Here is a 24,021-nt window from a genome sequence, read left to right on the forward strand (position 1 = left end):
AGTGATCAATTCACTCCTGACTTTCGTTTTCAATTTGTCTGACAAGTAACCGTTTCTTCGTTTTTTCACTGCACTCTGAGCCAAGAGAGCTTCGATGCGTAGATCTCGAGAGTCGTTAATGGAGAAAAGGAATGTTCACGCAAGCCTTTATACCACTGATGCAACACGGCTTGTTCCTAGATGAGACTCCAAGCTTCTTCCAGATAATCATCCAATTTTTCTTCTTGACTCAGCATCAGACATGTATCGTGTTGAATTTGACTGGGATGATCGTTTTGACATCCATAGCAACTTTTTTTGCTCAATTCCGTAATTGTTTCTGCTAGATGGTTGGCAAAACAGGAGACTAAATGTTGTTCTTGTTCTGGCCATCTGGACTTTATCACTATGTACGTTTCTTCTTTGTCATGGGGTTCTACTTCCACGGTCTCCTCACATTCCATTTCCAAAGATTCTTCACTACTAGGTAGCAGTCTTCCATGGCTTCTAATAGTCTAGAATGACTTCTCTCAAACTGTTGATTATTAATGTATAATCGAATTCTGCTTACAGGATGACGTTCACCGTCTGGGGTAGAGCTTCTGCAAACTGAAGTTCCACACGCAGTTGACCAGATTTTCTAGATTGGAAATGTCCCTCGACACTGCCTTGGTCTGGAGTAAAATCAAACCCCACAAAGTGTAATCTACTGTATAACAATCGTAAGAAATGCCGTGACTGGTGTTGGTTCCTAACTGTCCCATGGCTTCGTACAGGAACAAGTACGACCTCACGTAATTCTTCTTGGTAAAGTTAGGTTCGAACTGTCGGTTACACATGCATGGCAACTGACTTCGATTTTGGACACTCTGTAGTGCTTAAACTGGAATGGATTTTGATTGTTGGCTTTGTTGAGTGCTGCATTGCTCAAGATGCCAACGATTAAACGTTTGAGTAACTGTCCTTGGAACAGATGATCTTCGATCTTGGATCGGAGTGCAGAGGCAATGGTGAAAGTTTTCACTTCCACACGTCGTATCGGATACTTGGCGGTCGTTCTGCTCAAAGTGTGACTGATGTCGTTTCCCATTTTAGGTAACACTTTCACACGACGCACGTAGAGCCTGGCTTCTTGGATGATGGTTTTGTATTCGTTAGCATGGGCCATCAAATGGAATGCGGTACTGCTACGATTCAGTCTCAGGCAGATAGCCACACCGTTCAGCAAATACTTCTCTTGCAACCACATGTCCAAACGCAAATCATCCATCAGTTCTAAACTTCGTCCTTGCAGGAGTTTCTTTATACGGTCGTTAAAGCCTACATTGAGGATCGTCAGCTGCTGTCAGGGCTGTGTTGTTAAAAGTGTTCTCACCTGCTGTGTCAGCTTTCCATACCACGCAAGCATCCACATGAGTGTTCTTGGTCTCTTTTATGTACGTCAAGACATTTTCCATGTACGCTCGGTAAGGGTAAGTATCCATGCTGCTGCTGACCAGTTTGTTATTTAAGTAAAATCCACTTCACTGAACAATAAATGCATGAAATTGTTGACGGAAGCTACTGTAGCATCGGCTCTTGGAGCAGTGGCGTCCGTTTTGATCACGTTGACTTTCAGGTACAAGTAACTGCCATTCAGATCGATGTAATCTTCGGGTTGTCCTTTCATTTCAAACTCAATGGGAGCTGAATCCTTCAAAGAGGAAATGGGATGAAATTCGACCCATTGGGATTCTTGCATTGTCATCATAGTAGGTGGCATGTCATATAGATCCAGTTCCGACTTGTATCAGGCACATACTTTTTGTTGTTTCTATGATTTAATAATCAAAAAAATCTAAGTATCGAGCAGTTCTTCTTTGCTTTGTTTTTCTAGCTTTCGGACAGTGAAGGTTTCTGAAGGGGTGTTTTCTTCGTCGTCTCTTTCTGCCTTGTACTTGCTGTGGCGTCAAGGAAGCGGGAATGCATGACTCTGTAGCGTTCAGGGCTATTTATAGGAGTTTCTCGTCGGCCCAAAATGTCCCTACCCGTTTGATCCAAAACGTTTTTGCCTACTCTCAAAAAGCTTCTTTAGGGTTTTGTTTGCCGATGATGATATGGAGAAATTCTTTGCCTTGTGTCAATGCGGCATCTTTCAAGGCGTGCAATCCTCGTGTCAACATCGGTTTCAGCACAGGTGCCACCGAACGAAAGGCCGACTTCAACATATTTCCTAAACTGTGTCCTCCATGTCGAGCGACGCCTCGGTACACTGGATTTATGACTTACAATTCGTTGGAGAATGGTTTTCGAAAATGGAGTTTCACCGTGACTTTTTCTTTGGAGAATGGAATATTTTGTCCCAGATCACCTTTTATAGTAATGTTGACAGTGTCAAACACGACTTACTGACGGGTAAATAGTGAGCATGTACAAATTCACGGTGTACGTGATAGGTGTTTGCACCTTCTTGGTTGTTGGCAGTGGTACTATTCACTTTGAAAGGAATGACACACAGTAACGACACGGAGGTGTGTCCCACTACGTTATACTCCACCACATCGAGGTAGACAAGGATCAATTTGAGACCTTTGTTCAGTTCTACCAGGTTTCCAAAAGCCCTGTAAAAATCCATATTGCTGTTGATTTTGGGACTAAAATTCTGTGGTACCATCTGTAGATGTCCACCCAAAATTTCAAACAAACTACCATTAAACCCGAGGGACAATGTGTCGGCATCCTGAAATTTGATCATGAGGCGACGAGGCACTTCATGATACTCAATCTCAACACTTCATTTGGCTCTTTTCATGGCTTTGCCAAAGGCTAAGTCAAACCTGTCCGCAAGGGTGGCCACCAAATGTTCACCACTAAAATAATAACCTGAAGGAATTTTCAACGTGTATATACTGAAGGATGGATTGCTAGCTGACTTGATGTCCCCTGAAAACCCGATTTTATTTATTTCTTCTTGCAATTGGGCATTCAGGATTTCGACCTGGACAGTGTTTTGCTTTTCAGTGATGTTTTTGATTTGTGTAGGGTGAATGATTTCCACCAAAGCCACTTAGCAATGGGCTTCGTAGTCTAATTGGATGGCGTTAGGTAATTTGGCCTTGTAACAACACAAAGTGTTATTGTATTGGTAAACACCTCCATGGAACTGTCACTGGGTAAGGTTAAATAAAATTAGTCATTGTTGTTCATTATTCCAGATTTCTGTGGCTGTCCGAGGGGTCACTGGAAATGAGAGGAATATCTCCGCCCGAAATGTTATTGCTGTTGATGGAGTGGTGACTCACACTGGATGCGAGATTCCCGTTGTTGCTGTTCGAGGAGATTTTCAGGGAAGGATTGGGAAGAAGGTAACCGATGCAACTGCTCAGTAAAATGGTCCACAATTTTTTGTGTCCTTGTTGCAAACTCAAATTGGCAATGGTTGCACCAATGACACAATACACCACAATGATTTGGCAGAAAAAGACGATTTGCATTTTAGCCACACGTTCTCCACACTACACCCACAAGGGTTGTTTTTGTAGATCTTGCAGAGAAGAACTGGATGAAGGAATGGTCGCTGTAGTGGTAGCGGTAGCTCAGGCTGTGTGAAAGGACGTGATGGTCCAGTGACATAAAAACAATTCGGTGGTCCAATTGGGTAAGTAACCTTTATCGAAACTGCGTTTAGTTTTGCCAATGCGCACCCAATCTCCTACAGCCAACACTTCGCTTTTCTTTGGGACAGCCAACGTCGTGGACGTACCAAACAGGCGATCAGAAACGAGCACTTCGTTGTCGGAAGAGACTTCCTGGGGGTGTGCACGTCCAATGCTTCGATGGTAAGATTGGTTGTACGATTGAACCAGGTGCGGTAAGATGTCGATGTACTTGAGAGTGTGGTGATATTTCGACATGCGTTCTTTCAAAGTGCGTTGAAAACGTTCCACGATACTGGTTTTGGTTAGGGGATTCTCGGTGGTGGAAAGGTTCAGAAATTAGGTGCCTTTGTCAGTTTGCCATTGAAGAGGGTGACGACCGTTTTGTTTCCACTCTAGCTGGAGTGCTCGCACTAACTCACCTCTCGATTTGGAAGTCAATGGCACGACCCAGGCTAATTTGGAAAAGACGTTGATATTTGTAACCGCGATTGTAGGTGGACAAATGAGAGACATCGGCTAAATCGGCTTGCCATTGATGATAGATGCCTTCCACTTGGGTGCGACGACTGGAACACTTTCGTCAAATGGGTTTGTGTAACGTGTAGGTAGCGTATTCTTCTAACCTTCGTTGCACTTGAGATAAACGGAGACTTTTCATTCTAGTTTTATCAGCACGATACAATTTCTGAACTCCTCTGTAACCTGCAGGATGGGGTGGATCGTAGTAAATGCTGGCCAACACCTCCTCCAATTTTGTTAATAAATCACCCACTCTTCGCTGATAGTACTTCGGACGGGGCGAAAGGGTGGTTTGGAAACGGATTTACGTGTCCGATGGGCCAAGAGAGTAGAAGTCGAAGAGAGTGGTGGAGGTGGTAATGGAATCGCTCTGGTCTTCCTTTCTTTTTTCACTTCTGGTTTCCCTTCTTTCTTTTTCACTTCTGTCGGAGGAGTGGACATCATCTTTTTAACCCAAGATTTCATTTCTTCTTGTTGGGGTGTGGCGGAAGGAGTCAACAAGGACGCTGAAATCTCTTATTTCTTCTTCCTTAAGCTTTCGTGCGGTTGCGTCTCTCATGACCACTGGGGGGTGGGGGTTGTGATGTGGTTGATGGACTTTTCATCAAGGTTTTGAAATCTTTCAGAGTGGGTAGAGCTGTTTCGTCTAAAGCTTTCTGGTGAAAGACTTGAAGCCGTTGTAAGAGTTGACCGTTCTTTTGCGATTTTTCTGTTTCTTGCTCACACGAGTCCTCCCAACATAGTTCCCAATACTCCTTTCGGCAAGGGTTCTTAAAATGGAGGCAAAACTCCTCCGCATTGTAGTAGCATCTTCTTCTTTTCACGAATGAGTATTTTCTTTTGGCGAAGAACGTGCCTAAGCATTGTTTTTGGTGTTTTGACAAAGGTATCATGCCTTTGAAGACGTTGAAACAACATTCGCACACGGTATGGATGACATCTTTGGAGGCAGTTTGAATGAGATTTTCTCGCATGGGTGGAGAAGCTTTGGACATGACGGACAAAATGTCACCATGTAACTAAGCGATGAGGCAATCCTTTCCTTTTCTTTCCTTTGGGTTTAGAAGAGGGATATTGTCTGGGGGATGACATCTTTGGGTCTTCAGGAGCACAAAAACATTGATACCCATACTTTGTCTCAGGTCTTTTTTAAACTGGAACGTGACTCCACTGATTGTCTTTGAGTCGTATCAACTTGATTACAGGCATCACGCGTCGAGGAGGGGTTCGCAACGGACTAAATCGGGACAGTTCTTGCTTGGACAAATCCAGTATACTGTGTAACATGCCCGATCTCTCTTGGACTTTGATTTTGGGAGCAGGTACTTTGTGAGCAGCTACCACTGCAGCTAAAGAAGATGAGGGTGTCACCGCTGGAGGTAAAGTTCCTGTAGACATTGGTTTCCATTGTTTCATCAACTGAGGTAGAACGGATGTCAAATTGGGCTTGGAAGGCATCACCAGCAACGGAGAAGTGGAAGAACCTGAGGCTACCAGAGACGCGGTCACCGTCGTTGCAGGTTGTGGTTTGCGAATGTACGGTTGCGTCCTGACCGAAGTGCCTCTCTTGCAGTAGAAGTTGTTTTCGGTCTGCTTTTCTTTCTCTGGGGATTTTCTTTTTCGGCTTTGTTTTTCTTTTTCTGGGGTTGTGACCTGGTCTTGACACCACTGCTCTTTTTCTTCTTTGGACTTCGTTTTTTGAGAGTGGTTTTTTTCGTGGGGAGAACTTTAGGGGCATTAGGATCCCACCTTAAGAGGGAGCGAATGATGACACTTCCTAGAGTAGCGCTCCCTCCAGGTTTCAAAATGATTTATTTTTTTGGTTTGAGTGTGGATGCGGGGATCCGTCAGTTGTGTCAAGGCTACTTTGTTTCTGTCACAAAAAGCGTTTGGCTTGATGAGCAATCTGAATGGGGCCTTGCAGTAAATGACGTGCTGTTTTTATAGATTTTGACATGCGGTTTTTATAGATTTGTTGGATTAAGTCGAGGACGGAGACATGTACAGGACAGGCCCTCCGTTTTGACACCAGTGGTGAAACAATGGGTATGAAATCGCAAATATTTGGGAGTGGTGGGTTTCAAATCCACGAGTAGATATACGTGTTGGGTTTGAGTGGCACCGTTGTACGCATGAGTTAGCCAAGGTGTTCCTAACTGTTTGGCTAAGACTTGCACCTGCGATTTGTCTCTAAGGGCTTTTAAACAAGACCACGTAATGAGCATTCTGTCTGATGGTACCTCCCAACAAACCCGATCTAAGTATTCGTCAATGACTTTGAAAGTGGAGGAAGAGGGAGCAGAGAGAGCAGAGGTAGCCATAGTGCAAGGAATGTCCTTTGTGACACGAAGGCAAACAAGAGAAGTGCTTTTATACTTTCTTCCGGACACGTTTATTGATTATTGATGTTTTAAAAATAAACACGAAAAACAAAAATACATGAAAGCCAAATAGTTAAGTACAACGATAAAATACACATCAAAACGATCAAAGTGGAATATAAACAAGCCTCTATACAACATGTTTATGGTAATCAAGATGTCCTTGGGACAGTGTGTAATGTTCTTAAAGGTTCTACATGGGGTAATGTCACACAAGTATCCTCCCGGAATGGTCTTTCGTGGATGTCCATGACAGTCCAGTTCTGAAGGAAGTGATTGTCCTCGGTGACGGGTTCTTCTGGCACTGTCAATAACACAGGTTTAGAAGTGCCTTTTTTCCTATGGCGTTTGAATGGAGGATCACAACTCTCGAGCCTAATGGGTCCAAGCCTCAAAACCCCACTTTTTCCAGTCACGTACATCTGTCCAGTGAGGATGTAAGTCACAAGCTACACAAACATCGGCATACACATCTGCAGTAACTAAAAGTTGACGAATCTATTTTTTCTCTTAGAGGTCGAGAAGTATCCAGATGAAAACGCAAGGCTTTGAGCAGAATGAGTCTCTGGTGGACATTTAAAGGAACTACTTTCATGTTTTATTGGGTGGTAAGTACTTTTCGTAAAGAGTCCACAAGGAATCGGCTGGTAAATTAAATCCCAGAAAAAATGTCACTAAGACACACTGTTTAAATAGTGTCATTGATTTCCTTCCACGGAATCTGTTGAATCACGAGTGATAAAGGTCGTGGCATGGTAGCCTGTTTTTATACCCGCTTTTTTCGGAAGCAATAAATGTTCTTTCAGCACAGAGATAATCCTACTCCAGTAGCGAATCTAAATGATTCAGTCACTAACATACACATCTCAGTTCGTTCAGAAGCTTCCTCTTCTACAAAGTTTACTTTGTGCGAACGATTTTGGTAGTCATCCAACTCTTCTTCTGGAATTCGTTCTAGTATGTGTACCTCGTAGTAAATAAAATTATTAACATACCGATACTTCTCATCCACGAACAGTTGAATAAGGTCTGACCACTGGAACAGTTTCAAATGAATTATTCCTCTTATAGCATTCAGGTACCAGTGGTTTAAACTCCGGTGACGTAACGGATGCAATTGTTCTTTGCGTTTCACTTGAATTTTGACCAGTTCTTGGTAAATGTGTTCTCTCAACTCCACAGGCAAACCCCGAATGTTCTCTTGTAAAGTATCCATGATCATGTCAGTCAGTATTATTATATTTAAAATCTTCTCATAGAGCAAAAGTAATGAACATAGTGAGTAATTTCTGACCACTGCCATTGTCATTGAGGGTAAAGGTCAAGAATGTCAATAAAATCTTCTAACGTAAACGGCCTAAAGCAGGATAATAGGGTACACGCACACTTGATCCAGAAAAATCTAATCCGTTTGTTGACTTTTGTTCACTTTCCTCTTGTGAATTTCTCGACACAAACATTCTACATTCACCCATTGAGATTTTGCTCTGGCAAGTCCCTGACAAACTTCCTTGTAGATCTTCTCTTGCAGTTCGCTTGGTAATGTTTGAATATTATTTTTAAATGGAGTTTAGCTACAGGTCTCTGTGGTGTACAATGTTTGACTCCTAGCCAATCTGGTTTCTTAAAGGACATGTTATGTTGCTTGAATAACTCCGTCCCATCGGTCCCACTAAAAGTAGGTAGTGACAATTTGGGGTCCATCGAGCATGTTCCATGTATGCCGAATCGTGTTGTTCCCAATGGTGAAGTGACACACTGCAACTGAAGCACTTCACTTTACCCCCTTCGCCCAAGTAGAAAATCCGGCTCTGGCTATTCTTCGGGGGTTGTCCTCCCAGATATTAAGGTCATTTTCCTGGAAGTATTGAAGACGATTTTCAATGTCACAGTATTCAGGCAAACGCACAGGGAAAGAATATTCGTGTTTCACAGGTTCGTGTTCATGAGGGCAGGGCGACATCAACAGGAGTTTGCTCAGTGTTGGATGACATCCGTAGGGTGGCAGACGCATGGTCTCACGTGAAGGTTGACATTGACAATGAAAACCAGTAAAGAGTCCTCGATAACGAGTGGCATTGCCTTTGCATCCGTCAGGTTTGACACGCACATCATTTATTTCTACGGTAGGTGTAGTGGTAGTAGTAGTATTAGTAATAACAAAGTTCCCATGATGCTTTGCTGCATCGCTCTCATCGTAAGGCACAGCATCGCACTCTACTTGAGAATCATCGAGCTTATACATCTTTCCTTTTTTGTGTCTAGTTTTGTGAGTCTTCCTTTTTTCTTCCTGGACAATGGTACTACCTTCTCTAAGGTATCGTCATAAATGTACCGCAGTGTGATGAGTGGAAAGGCAATAGAAAGGTAAGAACAGTGCAGAGACCATCGAGTATGTTCCAGAATAGCTGAATCTTTATAGATACATTGATCCATTCGCAACTTCAGACCACAACTGAAACACTGTACTTCGTATCCTAACCCAGTCTCAGGTCCCAAGTAGACAAATCCTGTTCTAGCTAAAACATTCGAAGTAGGTAATCCTTACCTATCCGTGGGTCATTTTTGAAACGTTTCCAATCGACGGGCACAATCACAATAGTCAGGCAAGAAGACCGGAAAATGGCATGGTTTGAACTTGGAGTTCTCACTGGGTCTCTCATTCGATTCTTGCTGTGGCAAAATCATCCTTCTTGTTGGTGACTATCCCCTTGGAACCAGTTTTTATACCGACGTGACCGGACGGTAAAATGAAGTGATTAGGAGGACGTACACGCTTCTGATACACAATTTGATACAGCATTTCCAAGGGTCGACTGACGATTTGGTGAGTGGGTAAACGTACAATCTTATGCGGTTCGTAGGTGGACACTTTAAAGTTTCCATCCTGTCCAGAGAGCAAGGCTTCTTTCGATACCCCAAAGTTTACCACTCGACTGGTGTGATAATTGAGAATGAATACTTTCACTTTACACTCGCTGTGCACTTCTCCTTGTTTGTCCCGGTATTCGCAGCCATAATCTTTAGGACCACCACTAGCAAAACTTCTCGTCGGGCTGTTCGTCTGTCCAGGCTCCTAAACGGTCTACTTCGATGTCAGGGTGTTGCTGACCTGGGCGATCAATGTAGATGCAACTATCCGTGTCAAAGTACAGGACACGATCACCTAGCAGCTCTAAAGCTTCGTACAATTTTAAGCGAGCATGGGCTGTCACGTAAGCCGCAATGATGACATTTCAAAATTCGTCGGCTTCTACAAAGTCCAGATCTTCTTCGTAATTGACTAAGATCAAGTTCTCATGAACGACGTCCACGTGTTTCATGTATTTAGTTTTGTTGTGAATCATCTGGAAGTACCGGCAAGGTTCTGTCAAATGCTCTGTCTTGGGTAAACAAGGTCGTTGTGCCATTTTGCCCCACAAGCAATTTGACATCACCTTGACAAACGATTGCCTTCCTTCGTTTTTCTCGATGTGATCTAAAGTGATACCTTCCTGCTCCCAGTATTTCTTTTTGAATGTCTTTTGATCTTCGGTAGTGAGACACCAAGAAAGATAGACGCTAACTTCTTGTTTCAGCTTCAAAAACGGATACACGTAGTCTGCAAAAATACCTTTCTGAGTCCCGTTATCATTGTGGCATTTGTCAGTCTTGGGAAAGTGGTAAATTTCTTATACTTCTAACAGTTGGTATCCCAGGTCCAAAGCTTTGAGCAATTCCACGCGTTCCCGTCAATGCGCGTTCTTTCTGGGTGTGCTAACAAGGTTGGTCTTGGTTGCACGTTTCGGCTCAAGTACGACACAAGGGAAACGTTAGTTTACTTTGGCAATGGTGAGGTAACACGGGATGGTACAAGCCGGTGGGAGGCAAGACTTTGCACTTCGCACTTGATCAATCCTTCGTATTGTCGAATGTTATCTATGTCGATGTGTTCCGCCAGCAATAAAGGGTGCCCTGCAGGAAAGTGACAGTATTTGCACACGTAAGGATACAGTGAACTCACGTCCAAGTATTTGATTTCTTCTCCTTTCTCCTCGTCGGCTTGGTACAGCAAACAGGTGGCATTTATCCATCCTCCGTACAAACTATCCCTCGGGTTCAGTGGGTCCATCCACTTGTAACTTTCTACGATGCGTTTAAACTCGGAATCGGTTTTCAAACGGTGATCGTACTCGTGTTCCCGCATTTCTACCACTTGGTATCCTTGCTGTTCTAACTTCAATCGCCTCCGACAAGTGGTCTCGTACAAGTCTTCCATGGTTCGTTGTAAAAACTGATTTTTAGTGTTACGTTCAGGGTAGCAGATGGGACATCCGTGAAATAAGCAATAGTTAAAAAACGTACACTATCTTTGGATTGTCTAAGTCTCAGCCATCCACTGAATACGTTCCGATGGTCTTTTCGCCTCCTCCGTTGCGGGCATGCTGAATCCATTTGTCTTCCTTGTCGCACAAGTAATGTAACCAGCGTAGGGCTTTGACCGAGTACTGACGTTTGAAAAAGTTGGTCGTTTAACGGCTGATGACATCCATGGTGTTTTCAGGCATGAATCTTTGACAGTACACTAAGGAACATGCATTGGCAATGGTGCAGGCTTCTTTCAAAGGATCGATCCCTCCGTGTTCCATGAACGGTTCTCGAAATTGTCGACAGCAACGTCGTAAAATGTCCACATCGAAACGACAATACTTTAACATTTCTTCCTGAAAGTCGAAGGGGTCCGAAGCGTGAGCCTGGTACCAAGCGTAGAAAGCTTCTCGTTGTTCGGTACGCATGTTGTCGGGGTCGTAATCGTGAGCCTCAGGCAAATGGGGTAGAATGGCGTGTTGATTGGCTTCGGTATTGAAAAAGTAAGGAAAATAACCTTTGGTCATTTCTGTCATTCCAAACGTTTTAGGCATTCGACTCAAAGGCATGGCTAAGTAACTCATTGAATCCTTAAACTGCACTTGTCCCACTTGCATGGAAATGATTTTGGTCCCGTTCAGAGTGACTTTAGGACGTTCGGTGCCTTGTTCCATATAGTATCTCAAGAGAAACTCTACATCGTATCGCAAGAAATTGTGACCCATCACTGTGGCATGGCGATGACAGTCTCCGTAACGTTTGATGTCCTGTTGGCTCCACGTTTCGTCGATAGGGTCTAAGATCCATTGTGCGAAATCGACCAGCGTATTCGGTCCCCGAAATAATTTTTCACATTCTCCAGGAATCTTGCTGCAGTGAGGACGATGACTAAAGATAGGTTCTTAAGTGCACTTTTCGCACGCTCGATGAGCCACACAAAAATTAGGAATGTGAATGCCAATCTCTTGCATGCATTCAAAATAAAAAAGATGAAATTCCCTTTCTTCTGATCATCTTCCTTTTCTTGTTGTTGCTATGTTTGAATGTAGCATTGGTGTTCCAAGTCCACGATTTGGTGACAAATGTGACATCGTTTCTTTCCTGAACATACATGTGCCTTGGTATGTGGACTGACAAAAGTGCGCTTACAAGCAGGCAATGCACTCGTGGTTGTCCTTCGTCTAGAAAGGGTGGAGAGGCCAAACATCCTGAGCATTTTGATCCACAATGTTTGTGTTGCTCTCGATTTTTATAGCCATAGTCACATTTCTTGCAAAAGTAAATGTATTCCAGGAATGGGGTAATACTGGCAATGTCATTGAAATGTTAATCGTGATGATAGACGTGAATGTATTTTCCATCTTGGAAATCGTTGCCTCGAAGCAACAAAGGTCCGCGCACTTCTTGAGGGTGCTCTTTCATGGTGTAGCGTGGAGCTAGGACATCTTGCAAGTTTTGGATTTCAGGAATGCCACAGGGTGTGTCTTTCGATGGCCCAGCTTGCTGTAACAGAAGTTCTGCTTCACTTCGTTGTTTGGTTCGGTTCAAATTTTGAATGTCCTCCCAGTCTCTTTTCCATTTTACTGTGTCGTTCTTGTCGGAATACGTTCGTCCCGTGGGTCATGAACAGTATGGTTTTTCCATATATATATATATATATATATATATATATATATATATATATATATATATATATATTGCAGACCAACGTATATATATAAAGGGTGTGTGACTTCCTCTCCAATATAAATTTCACTCACAAGCCGATCAGAACGATGGAAGAGCCTACACAGATAGAACTTTTGATCAGAGCTTTGCGATGTGTCATCAGAAAATTTTCTTCAGAAAGGCAGATGGACTACTCCATATCCATTCGAGATAAAAGTCAAGATAATTGCTATATCTGTAAGAAGAAAGGACATTGACCTTCAGAGTGTCCAGACCGTCAAAAAAGCAAGACAGGTGCTAGAAGAGACAAAAGTCAAGATACCTGTTATCATTGTCATGAAAAAAGTCATTGGTTTTCAGAATGCCCTAAGAAACAACAGGAGCAAGAATACGGGACGGGTTCAGAACAGGAAGAAAATCAGGCACCCGCCCCAAAGGAAGAACCCAGACACGTGCAGAAAGAGAAACATGAGAAGAAAAGAAGACGATGAGAAAGTGAGGACGAAGTGGAGGAAAAACTTGTGAAAGGGAAGAAAACTATAAACTTTTTAAAGTGTTGTGAATTGGATTGTAAAATTTGTACCAGAATAGACCAGGCATAAAACGTAAGTGTCTCTTGGTTTTGATTTTTAGAATATGGAACTACACTCATGCATTCGCACACGTACATCATGGGTTAAAAAGGGTTTTTGAGTTTTTATTGATGATGGCAATTGAAATAGTATCTCTTTTCGAGAGAAGTGGGTGGCCCTAAAAGGACCGTTGGGTATTTGTTTGTTTAAAAAACAAACTCAGGAACGGGTCGTAATCATCTTTAACTGCCTTAAGCCTTTGCCACGGCCAAGGCCTACTTCTGGACTGGCTCCTGTCGATGATGATTTGATTGAAATCACTAGAGGTGGTGTCGCAGGCGTAGTAACAGGGTTAGGTTGTTTAGCTCAGGAAGGTCTTTTTCTCTTGGGACGTAATAAAGAAGTCTGATACATGTGTTTTAGACTCCTTAGCTAAAATGTCTAAAAGTAATGTGACCGTTTGACTTTCACTATTCTCTCTTAGACCTTGTTTCTTCGCTGTCCTTCTTCTTCCTGTCTTTTCCTTCTTTCCTCTTCTTCTTCTCGCTGTTGTTGTTGAAGGAGAAAGCTTGCTCTGCTTCCTTCTGCTGCTGTAAACATTTATCTAATTCTTCTTTCTGTATCTGTTTAAAGTCCTCGACGTGTGGTAAAGAAGGAGAAGGTTGCGAAGGTACTGGTACCGGAACAAATTCTTGCGAAGATGAAAGAAAATCCACTAAATCCACTAAATCCCAATTAAAATCGACCTCTTCTGGAGGTAGAGTTGTGTTAACTTTGGTAACCGCTGCTGTACCATCGCTTCTCGTCTCCACGGCCGGTACACCCCAATTCATCGTCTTCTTAGGTTCAGTCATGATTGAAAACTGTGTCGCATGGATTGAGTACGCACAGACGCAAGTGCCTCTATATAGGGAATGTGACGTCACAGGTCGCTCCCTTCCGATTGAAAGAGTGGTTCCGTGTTATGACTGAATTTTGCAATGCGCATTTGGATTGGTGAATAAACTCAATCAATTTTCGATCCGCCCTTCCCCTATTAATAACCGCAGTTCACTGCATTCCCTTCACCTGTTCTCGTCACAAGATGTGGACCAACGTAGAATCCTCTACTCTCGTTTTGTCAATGCTGATCCGTATGGACTTGCCCAAGTATGTGAAATCATCATGGAAAATTATCAGGATCACGGAAAAGAAGAATTTATGTGGAGAGGCAAGGCTGATTGAAGACGGTTTTGATTTACGGACCAGAAGTCAGAAAACGTTTGAGGAAAAGAAGAAGAACTATGCCATGCCCTCTATGTTAACAGAATAATGTTAACATAAACCCAAAGGCCCTTTTCAGGGCCACTCATATCCCTCAAAAAGATTTGCTTTCTTGCCTCAAAATTTTTTTTGTCAGTTGTATAAGTGTTTGTCTTTTGTGTATTGTATGTGTTATATAAATATAATTATTATATGCTCATTTTTCTCCGGTTAACTTTGCATTGTCAGAATCGTTCATATTACCCGATGCTGAACTCGCGCGACAATACACATATAGCATTCTCGTGCATAAAGGAACTACTTTCTGTTGTAAACAAACAATGGACGCAGACGCCAGCACTTTTGATTTGTACACAAATCATGTACACTCACGTAAGAGGCTCTTTAAGTTGTGGTTGTTTAAATTCGTTTCTGAATGAACTAAAACATGTTTCGTGGACTGCAAAACCCTCAGCTGTTTTGGCACATTCCGCGTTGATACAATGTTACGGATTTAGGCTAGCTACATTATATAACAGACGGAAGATAAGGTCCTTACAAATAATATACAAGTGACAAGTCATATACTCTCTTCTTTAGCTGGTGATAAGAATGGCAAAATGAAATATACTTAAAGTTTTACATCCTGAATTTCCTGAAAATGTATTTTCTTAATTCTGCAAATCCGAATTACATGAGCCATGTCATAGGTTTTCAATCTGGATTACACATTTCGAAATTTCTGCTGTAATTTCGATGATAAGTGCAATTGCGTCCTCCTTACTGCACTCAAAATGAAATAAGCATTAAATTCCATAGCGTCTTTTTGATAAATGCAATTGAAAGACTTCATATTTTTCCCACATTATGATTTAAAACATTCAATGACAGAAACAGAAACACATTTGCAGATGTAAACACGCTTCTCCTGCGCCACTTCAATCCGATGTATTTCATGTATAATTTGCACAGATGAATCCAGTCCAAAATCACAAACTTTCCTCGAATCGAAACAAAATACCTAAATATATTCATTTCAGATCAAATGGAAAAGTTGTTGCAATGTGCATTCATTCACAATATGACTGCAAATTTCAATTTTGACTAGACACGCCATTTTCTTTCGAAAGTTATGTCGAGCGCGCGACTAAGTTCAAATTTATCTGGGCTGAGTTATGTGCTTATTAATAATGATGTCATTGTGTAGCGACAAATCTACGCTTGTGTATTTAGTTTGGAATACTGCATTCATTCATTTACGTTGTTTCTTGTAGTGTATTTTGTTTATATAATTAAACCTTAGGTAGAATTTAAAAAAAATGAGCATTTAATAAAATGTTACTGCATTTGTATGGGAAAATATGAACTCGTTTTGTCGGAAGGATATACTTCACACCCAAGGTCGTGCAGTATTCCATCCCAAAACTCATTCATATGTTCCCATACAAATGCAGTAACCTATAAGTCCCACTCCTTTGCTCAGTATTGTGACGTCACCTCACATGGTTGCAACATTGTTACCAATCTCCCATGCTGTGACGTCAGGCGCTATACAGACTCCACTTTCCCTTGTCCGTAAACAGACCCAATATTCCCCATGTTAAATTTCCATTGGCCCTATACATCCCCAGGGTGTATTTCCTTCTTTGTTCTCATTTGCCCTATACAACCCCACTATACTACTTATATCCATTCATTCATTCCACAAGAATGTCACATTGTAGCAAAGGAAATATTTTTCACAATATAGTGATGAAGGTCACCTACTGTTTGAAGGCCAAAATGTTCCATGCCGTCTTTAACGTGTTTACATTTAGAATTCATATGGTATAATCATTCAGTGATGATCAAAATATTCTTATTGGTGGTACAGTTGTTTCATTAAACCCATATATTCAAATGCCTTTTCTATCTCGATATTGTTTTACAAGTGTTTTGAGAAACATATGACTGCTGAAACCAGAAAAGTTATGAATGAATAATAGTATGCGTTTGTGTGTTATGATTCAGGTCAGTGTTATGTGCATGGCGATGAAAGAAACCTGTAAGTTCAATATCATATAAAACATATTTAGAAGTTTATTTCCAAACGCCGCACTTACAGGAGGCCCCGCCAAAATGATCCAAATCGGGCCTCACGTTTGCTACGTCCGGTGCTGACATGTTTAAACCATAACTAAATGTTTCTAAGGCTATTTCCTAGCTGAAAAATATAAAAATTTCTTGAGAGTTTTCCTAAAAGGAAAAAAAAACGTAGCAAGTCGAATCCAGTGAATATCTATGCTTTTTTATATTTTTTAAAAATAAAAATAACCACAGAAGGTCAAACGTTGTATACATGGTGCTAACTCATCTTTTTCATTCAGCTTATGTTTAAAGATTGTCTTGTGCAGCAGAAGTGGCTAAAATGAAGTGATTAAAGAAAATACACATGTTTGTGTCGCAATTATCAAAAGGGTATTTTTGAACCTAGGGAGTGCTCAAATCGTGTATTGACACACAAAATGGTAAACTGTGTAAGTTGCAGTTATAAACGTTTTTCCCTTCGTCTCCAGATTTCATCTACTCAAAAGCTTCATCAGAGAAAGAAACGCCTTACATAACAAAACAACCGCTAAACGTAAAAGTCTAGAGAAAACCTGAACACATTGCAATGACAGTAGTAACCTATAAACAAGAGATAAATAATGAATAATAAAATAATAAAAACAGTTGAAGATATAGTATGTGTTGTTATCAGACAAGCAAAAATTTAAAAGCAATAATCAAAGATTGGGTGATGTGCGTAATTGTGTGTTTTTCGTTAGGGAAACCAAACTCTATTTTATTTGTTGAAGCGTTTGAGAAAGTAAAAACTAACACTCTCAAACTATCCATGGTAGTTATAAGCATGATACATGTAATAGTACATAATCATTACTTTAAATGTCTTGTTAAACGGTTCAGCTGACCTAATATGGTATACTAAGTACTATTTTTCTTCGATTACTGGTGTCAATGTTAGTGTCCGCTCCATATGTAAAATGACGTTGGAATCCATTTAAGAAGGATGCACCATCTTGGCCAGTAGTCATACAACTACCATAACACAAAGTTAAATTCTTACTCAAATATAAATTATAGATCATTTATAACTTTGCTTCGAGTAATGTCAAAATTATGAAAAGTTTTGAGAATTGGCTAATTTTTATTTCATCAATACCGAGAGAATCAAAATTATTATTTTATTTCAAGAGTTTTGTTTTTCTTGAACTAAGTTTTGTGCCAGACACATGAATGCCAGAATATGATCAAATAATCCTAACAATAAATGGACAATACAGAGAAATTTGCATGAAGGGACATCTAACCTATTCCCCGCTTCCACCCTCTAGACAGAATATGGAAAAATATTGAAGTCGCTGTACGACTTAAATGTTCTAAAATATTTTATTAGGATGACTGACGATGTCAAGATGGCATTGACTTTGAATGTAGTAAAACAAAACAATTTGAAAGATACGATAGTTGTGTGTCTGATAATAAATATCGCTGATATAAGATTAACCTTTAACAGGAATTAAAGAGTGAAAGAGAATTGGTTTATAATATCGATGCTTAGGTGGAAAACGGTCAATATTTGCTAATAATGTGAAGTGCCGTTTCAATTTAAAAATCATGATTTATTACGGATAAAAAGGCGGTAACAATGGCACGTCTCAGTGCTCAAAAAAAAAAAGAATCACCTCTCTCTCTCTCTCTGTCTTCTGTGTGCAGTACTATCAAAGTAATTGTTTTTCGTGAGGTAAAATATCCCCTAATTGTCCTTTGTCGTGTGGGAAAACAGATGAGCGTGATATGTGTAGCTTTCTTTTCTGTGATAGGGCTATCCGACAATTATCAGATCCTGATAGCCACCTCCCATCCTGTAGTCATTAATGTGGCCGAGATCCCATGTGACTTGCCACCAGTAATCGTTCTCAAAGAAATTAACGGTACCAAGGTTACCAGCCCCGCCATCCTAAAATTAAAAATACCAAAATGGTGTTAGTGAGATTTAGCGGCGGTCATACGCTTATCCTGTAGGATTAATGATAAATGTTGCGACGAAGTTTAGTCTGAACCTAATCTCAAGTCACGCAATCATACTTGATTTAATTAAGTTGTAAGTCGTGAAATTGGAGCCGTAAGTGTGTACGTGGATGCATTAGACAATATTGAATTTTTACCTGACAGCATCACTTTTGATCTATATAACGTGTACATGTTTAAATGTTATTAATTAGGGCGATCAGTTCTATAATCAAGGTACAGTCATTTTATTATGAAGACTGTGGTCAGACACATCCCTTGACTCTGTTGATAATCATTTGATGTCAAAATTTAACGCTGGATAGTTTGAAGAAAAGTATATATTAGAAATACGATGATGAGTCTGAATTCTCTCTGACCTTTCTGTTTTCTTACACTGCTACAAGTTTTAATACAACCGAAGCACCCCTGGCAGTATTGTAGAAAAAGATCTTGAGTTCTGAGGTGTTCCGTAGAAACAAAAATGTTACCGATTTTCTTATACAGCAGTGCCTGGCCCTCTCGGCCAGTAGAAGAAAAAGGAGGTCCAGAGGAAACCCTGACTCGAAAAAAGGGAGTCAGCAAAGAGTGGTTTTAGAAAACACGCGTGTGAACATTGGTCATAATCATATCTGTGGACGAAGCAAGTCGTTGCCGTGTCCATTTTTTGAAGACATCGAACGATTTTATAAATACTTAGACCGTGTCCATGTTGCGGGTACAACACTATCGCATCTAACTACTTTGTAGCAGAAAATGCATGGGACTTGTTCCACAACTTGAACATCATTGGAAGAAATCTCAGAAGTGTCCACTGAAGTGTTGAGACATTCAAAATCTCCGTAAATGTATATACGATACTTTCATTTTTCGTTGCACCGCAGTAAATTTTAAAATGATTTGCTGGGATCCGACATTAATATCTGCTGTTGTTTCTCACTAATTCCGTCACGTCAAACGTCGTTACGTTCATGCATTTATGGTGTGCTGAACACATGCATGCAACGTCTGCATGGAAACGTATTATCCTTGTGTGAATGGTTTCTGTACATCATTCGCGAAAAATCATTTTTCTCAACATAATGATAATGCACCACTAAACCATCCATTTTGCTTAATAATAGCAAATCAGTATCATACGGCTTCACCGTGGATAGCCAAATTAGCTCAAGACCATTATTCCAAAACATAAGAATGAGTCGTTCAAACTTATTGATATCAGCAGACTGTACTGGAAGTTCAGTGTTATCAACTTATGTTCGCCCAGTTATTGGTTGTAGTAATCTCCATTACCACTAGTGAGATGCAGTGCGGATAAAATTGCTCATTAAAAACATTAATTGTCATCGTTTTTTATATTATTACTGACAACGGTGGAGCATACTTTCGTATTCGGGTAAGACTTGATTCCTTGAAGGTTTTTATTGGCAAATATGAAGCTGAACTTAAAAGCACATAGAATGCATCCAATCAGAGCATCTTCAGCAGTAAGTTTCAAACTTCTAAAGAATAAGTGCATACATTTTATCAATTTCAGTATTAATTGCATCACTCACGATCAATCAAGGACACTATAAACCCATGGCTCTGATATTAAAGATGGTGTACTGCCATATTTGGTTACATGACCAGGCTTGGTCAACTCTACATTGAGACTCATTCCAACCTTAAATCCAGACGCCAACATTTAACCACGTGCTATAAAGTCGTTACAATATTCAGACGCATATATGATAAACGTTTTGGAGCGAATCTGTTTGCTTTATATACATCCGGCTAATTGTCCCCTAATCGTGAAAATACAAGAACTCTTATACAACTTAAATTCTAAAACTTTTTGTTCATGAACATACTCAACTGCCACAGTAGTGATAGTGGCCGCGATGCGTCCGTGGCTTTTTTCCCCCATCTTCAACTGCACGTACAGTTTCTGCTCGTTTGGCTCCTGCATGAAGTTTGTTGTTTAATTGTATTGCAATTTCACGAAATTGTCTCAGTCAAATGTAAGCCCTGACAAGGCAAATTTGTTGGATTTTCATACGAGTCTTGGCATTTGCATATTACTTTCACTAGATAATTGTTTCAGCTGTTGTATTGTTAATGCTATCATTACATCCAGCTGTAGCTGAGACGGGGAAAGTTAATATATTTCATGTACGGGTCCTAATAACTCATGTATACCAGATTTTTGCATGCCTCTTAATAGTCGTATCCCACGCTGTCGCCGGAGATGCCTGAACAGATTAATGGAAGGCATACTGATACATAACGAGAAACCATTGTCATATTGCGAATTCCGTCAATAAATTCTCAACGTATTTTTATTTCATCAGGATCAGACACTGCACCTGCTTCAAACCTGGCTATTATTGTATTGTTTATATATTTTTTAAATTGACTCTGCTGGTGTTTCTACAGTCATATTGTATGGCGTTTCTTCCCGATCTCAAATAGGTAAGGTCGTTACTGAAATAAGATTTCCTTCAAGAGTAAATCAATCATGTCGAATTCCTCTAATCTATTATGCAATCTTACACCAGCTGTTATTCCGCTCTCTTGCTTTGATATCTAACAATCTGAAACTTTTTGTGCTATTCTACATACAGTCCACGCAGTCGATTATCTAAATGAATATGTTCACTAAATGTATCATATAAGGCCAACTGCCTTGCATCTGCGTCTTCGCAAAACAAATTATAATTTTTTTAATGTGTCTGCCGTTATATTATAACGATAAAGGCATCTATAATTTTCCTTGATAATCTTCATTACTACTATAATTGATAATTATACAATTATCAGCATTGTTATCATTAGAGTATTCACTCGATTCCACCGCCACACTGAGTTTCATAGTCAGCATCAATTTTCCTCAATAATATTATATAACGATTTTTCACGATTTTTTCCAAGTCTCAGTTGTTATGCTTCAAAAGATAACTCCTAAAAAAATATTTTATCAAGAAATGACGGATACGTGTTTGAACAATAATACATCCTTTGAGCCTCTTGACCAAATTGTTGATGCCTTTAAAAAAAAAACAGTTTTGAATCCTTCGTGAAACGTTAGAAACACTCCATTGCTCGGGTGATATAATCCCCTATATTACTATATATTTCAATCTGTGAACTTTTCGCCATTTATGTAATATACCGCGCTGCTTTTTAATATGATATTGATCCTCGTATACTCTTTACGAAATATATTGTGACGTAATATTCTCGCGCAAGATATTGCAAGAAACCTATATCAAATGCAAAATCAATATAACATACACGTGGAAAGAGAAAAGGTCTTCGCATAATATATTTAAAGAAGTATAATCTGATCTTTAATCAGTGATTGGCTGCTACAGCAATTAATTAACTTGCTATTATAAGTTCACATGAGGCTTACGGCCAAGCTAACTGTAATTACTGGATCTAAGTAAAATATGTTCGAAAACTCTATTATTCTCATGTATTGCCCCTTTTAAAGTTGCAAAAATTATAACATACATGATGACAATTTCCAAACTTCAGCTTTTGAATCGACCTATCTGCCAAGCTATACCTTCAACGTGCATGGTGCATCATGTCTAACGAAGAATGTTCAGGCTGATCAGATCAATTATTTTTAGCAAGTTAGTCTTATGTTATTTTCATACCATGTAATTTGTTTAAAACTTATGTCTGACACGATTCCACTCATTTATCCCACAGTCCTTAACTGCAAGCATAGAAAACGCACAGCGCATTATGGTATAATCAATATAAATAGATTATTGTGGTGCGCACAGATGGCTTGCCATCATGCGTAGCGGATTTACCATTTTCATATCATAATCGTCTATTTTATTGATTGTAGCGTAGAAAAAATATTGTTGAGAACACTGTTTTCATTATCTTTTTAGCCGAGTACACCATTCCTAGAGTAACACATTTTTATATAATGTTAAGAAGATAATCAAATTAGGAAGTATTCTTTAACTTCAAGAAATATAAACAAAAATCCTAAAATGTAACAAACCAAAATCTAATAAAAATTACAGCCTCTAATGAGCCATTTCAAACTATACTGAACAGTGTTTCAAATTGCATTATAATAGTTAGGAGTCATTGATTTACCATAAGTTACACTTATTTGAAACCTACAATAATCAATTCATGACCTCTTAGATATGTAAGTTTACGTATAAGTTCATGCAATGCAACATTTATCACCGTGCTGCGTTTTTTAAACTTATATAATTTTTTATAGTACCTTCTGACACGAAGAATCACTAACACACACACACACACACTAATATATATATATATATATATATATATATATATATATATATATATATATATATATATATATATATATATATATATATATATATATATATATATATATGTGTGTGTGTGTGTGTGTGTGTGTGTCTGTCTGTCTGTCTGTCTGTGTCTGTCTGTGTCTGTGTTTATGTGTTCGCTGTAAACGCAAGGAAAAGGTTAGCAAATTATATAAATTAATCACATAATCTATAGTAGTCATTTGGTACTAGTCAAAGACCCTGATACTATCGACCTTAACAAAATCAAATTACTGTAACAGCCATTTTCACCATTTCCACATTTTTCTGAATTGATAGTTTTATGTTTTGTAGTGTAAAATAAAGACGATATTGAAAACTTATTCAGTTTTCTAACTAAGCTATAATTAAACTAAAATCATTTAAGAGATGCATGATTAAGTTTATATTTAAAAGAAAGAAAGAAAGAAAGAAAGAAAGAAAGAAAGAAAGAAAGGAAGGAAGTAAGGAAGAAAGAAAGAAAGAAGTTAAGTCCGAATTTCATACCTGATCCCCCCACTGCCATGTGGGTCCTCTTTTAACTCTTTTTCCAGGAGCCATTAGAAGAGGACTAGCTGAAAGATGAAAGTTTCGTCATTAATATTTACACCCGTTACCTAATCACTATATAGTCTTTGATGCACTGGTGTGCCCATAACAGCACAACAAACACACACACAAAAAGAAATTCAACAAATAGTTTTATTTCACTAGAATACAAAGTGAAAATAAAAAAGAACTTACGTATTGCGAATTCAATCCCAAAATAATCATAGAATTGTAGACACAAGTCCTTATAATTTATAATTCTGAAGAAATCCTAACTAAGCCGAACACTGAAGTGTTCATGTGTCTGTGATGACCTGTATAATGCTGAAGTGCCGACAGTATTTTACCGAAACACAGTAATATAATTCCTGGTTTTAATTCACTACAAATCCATGTGAATGTCTCCGTCCAAGAATATTGTCTTTTTTTTTTAATGAGCACACTGTATTTCCAAAAGTAAATTCACTTGAATTGAACAATTAAAAAAAATACATTCCTGCCAAAATGAATATCGAACACAATAACATTACAAATTGATTCTGCTAGATCTTAAGAACGAATTCTTCCAATAATAATTTTATATAGCCTTCTTTTTACCCCCGAGTCAAAATTAACAGTTTCAAAAAAGAATATCTAATGAAAAATAACTTTCGAGAAAGTTCTTAATATTAACAGAAGAAGAAAAAGTTTGCTAAAAATTGCAGTCTGTTTTTAAAATTATAATATATAACCTGTACAATGTTACACCAGCTACACTGTA

Source organism: Sinohyriopsis cumingii, chromosome 19 (genome assembly GCF_028554795.1).
Source record: "Sinohyriopsis cumingii isolate HCF-2022 chromosome 19, ASM2855479v2, whole genome shotgun sequence".
NCBI classification, from domain to species: domain Eukaryota; kingdom Metazoa; phylum Mollusca; class Bivalvia; order Unionida; family Unionidae; genus Sinohyriopsis; species Sinohyriopsis cumingii.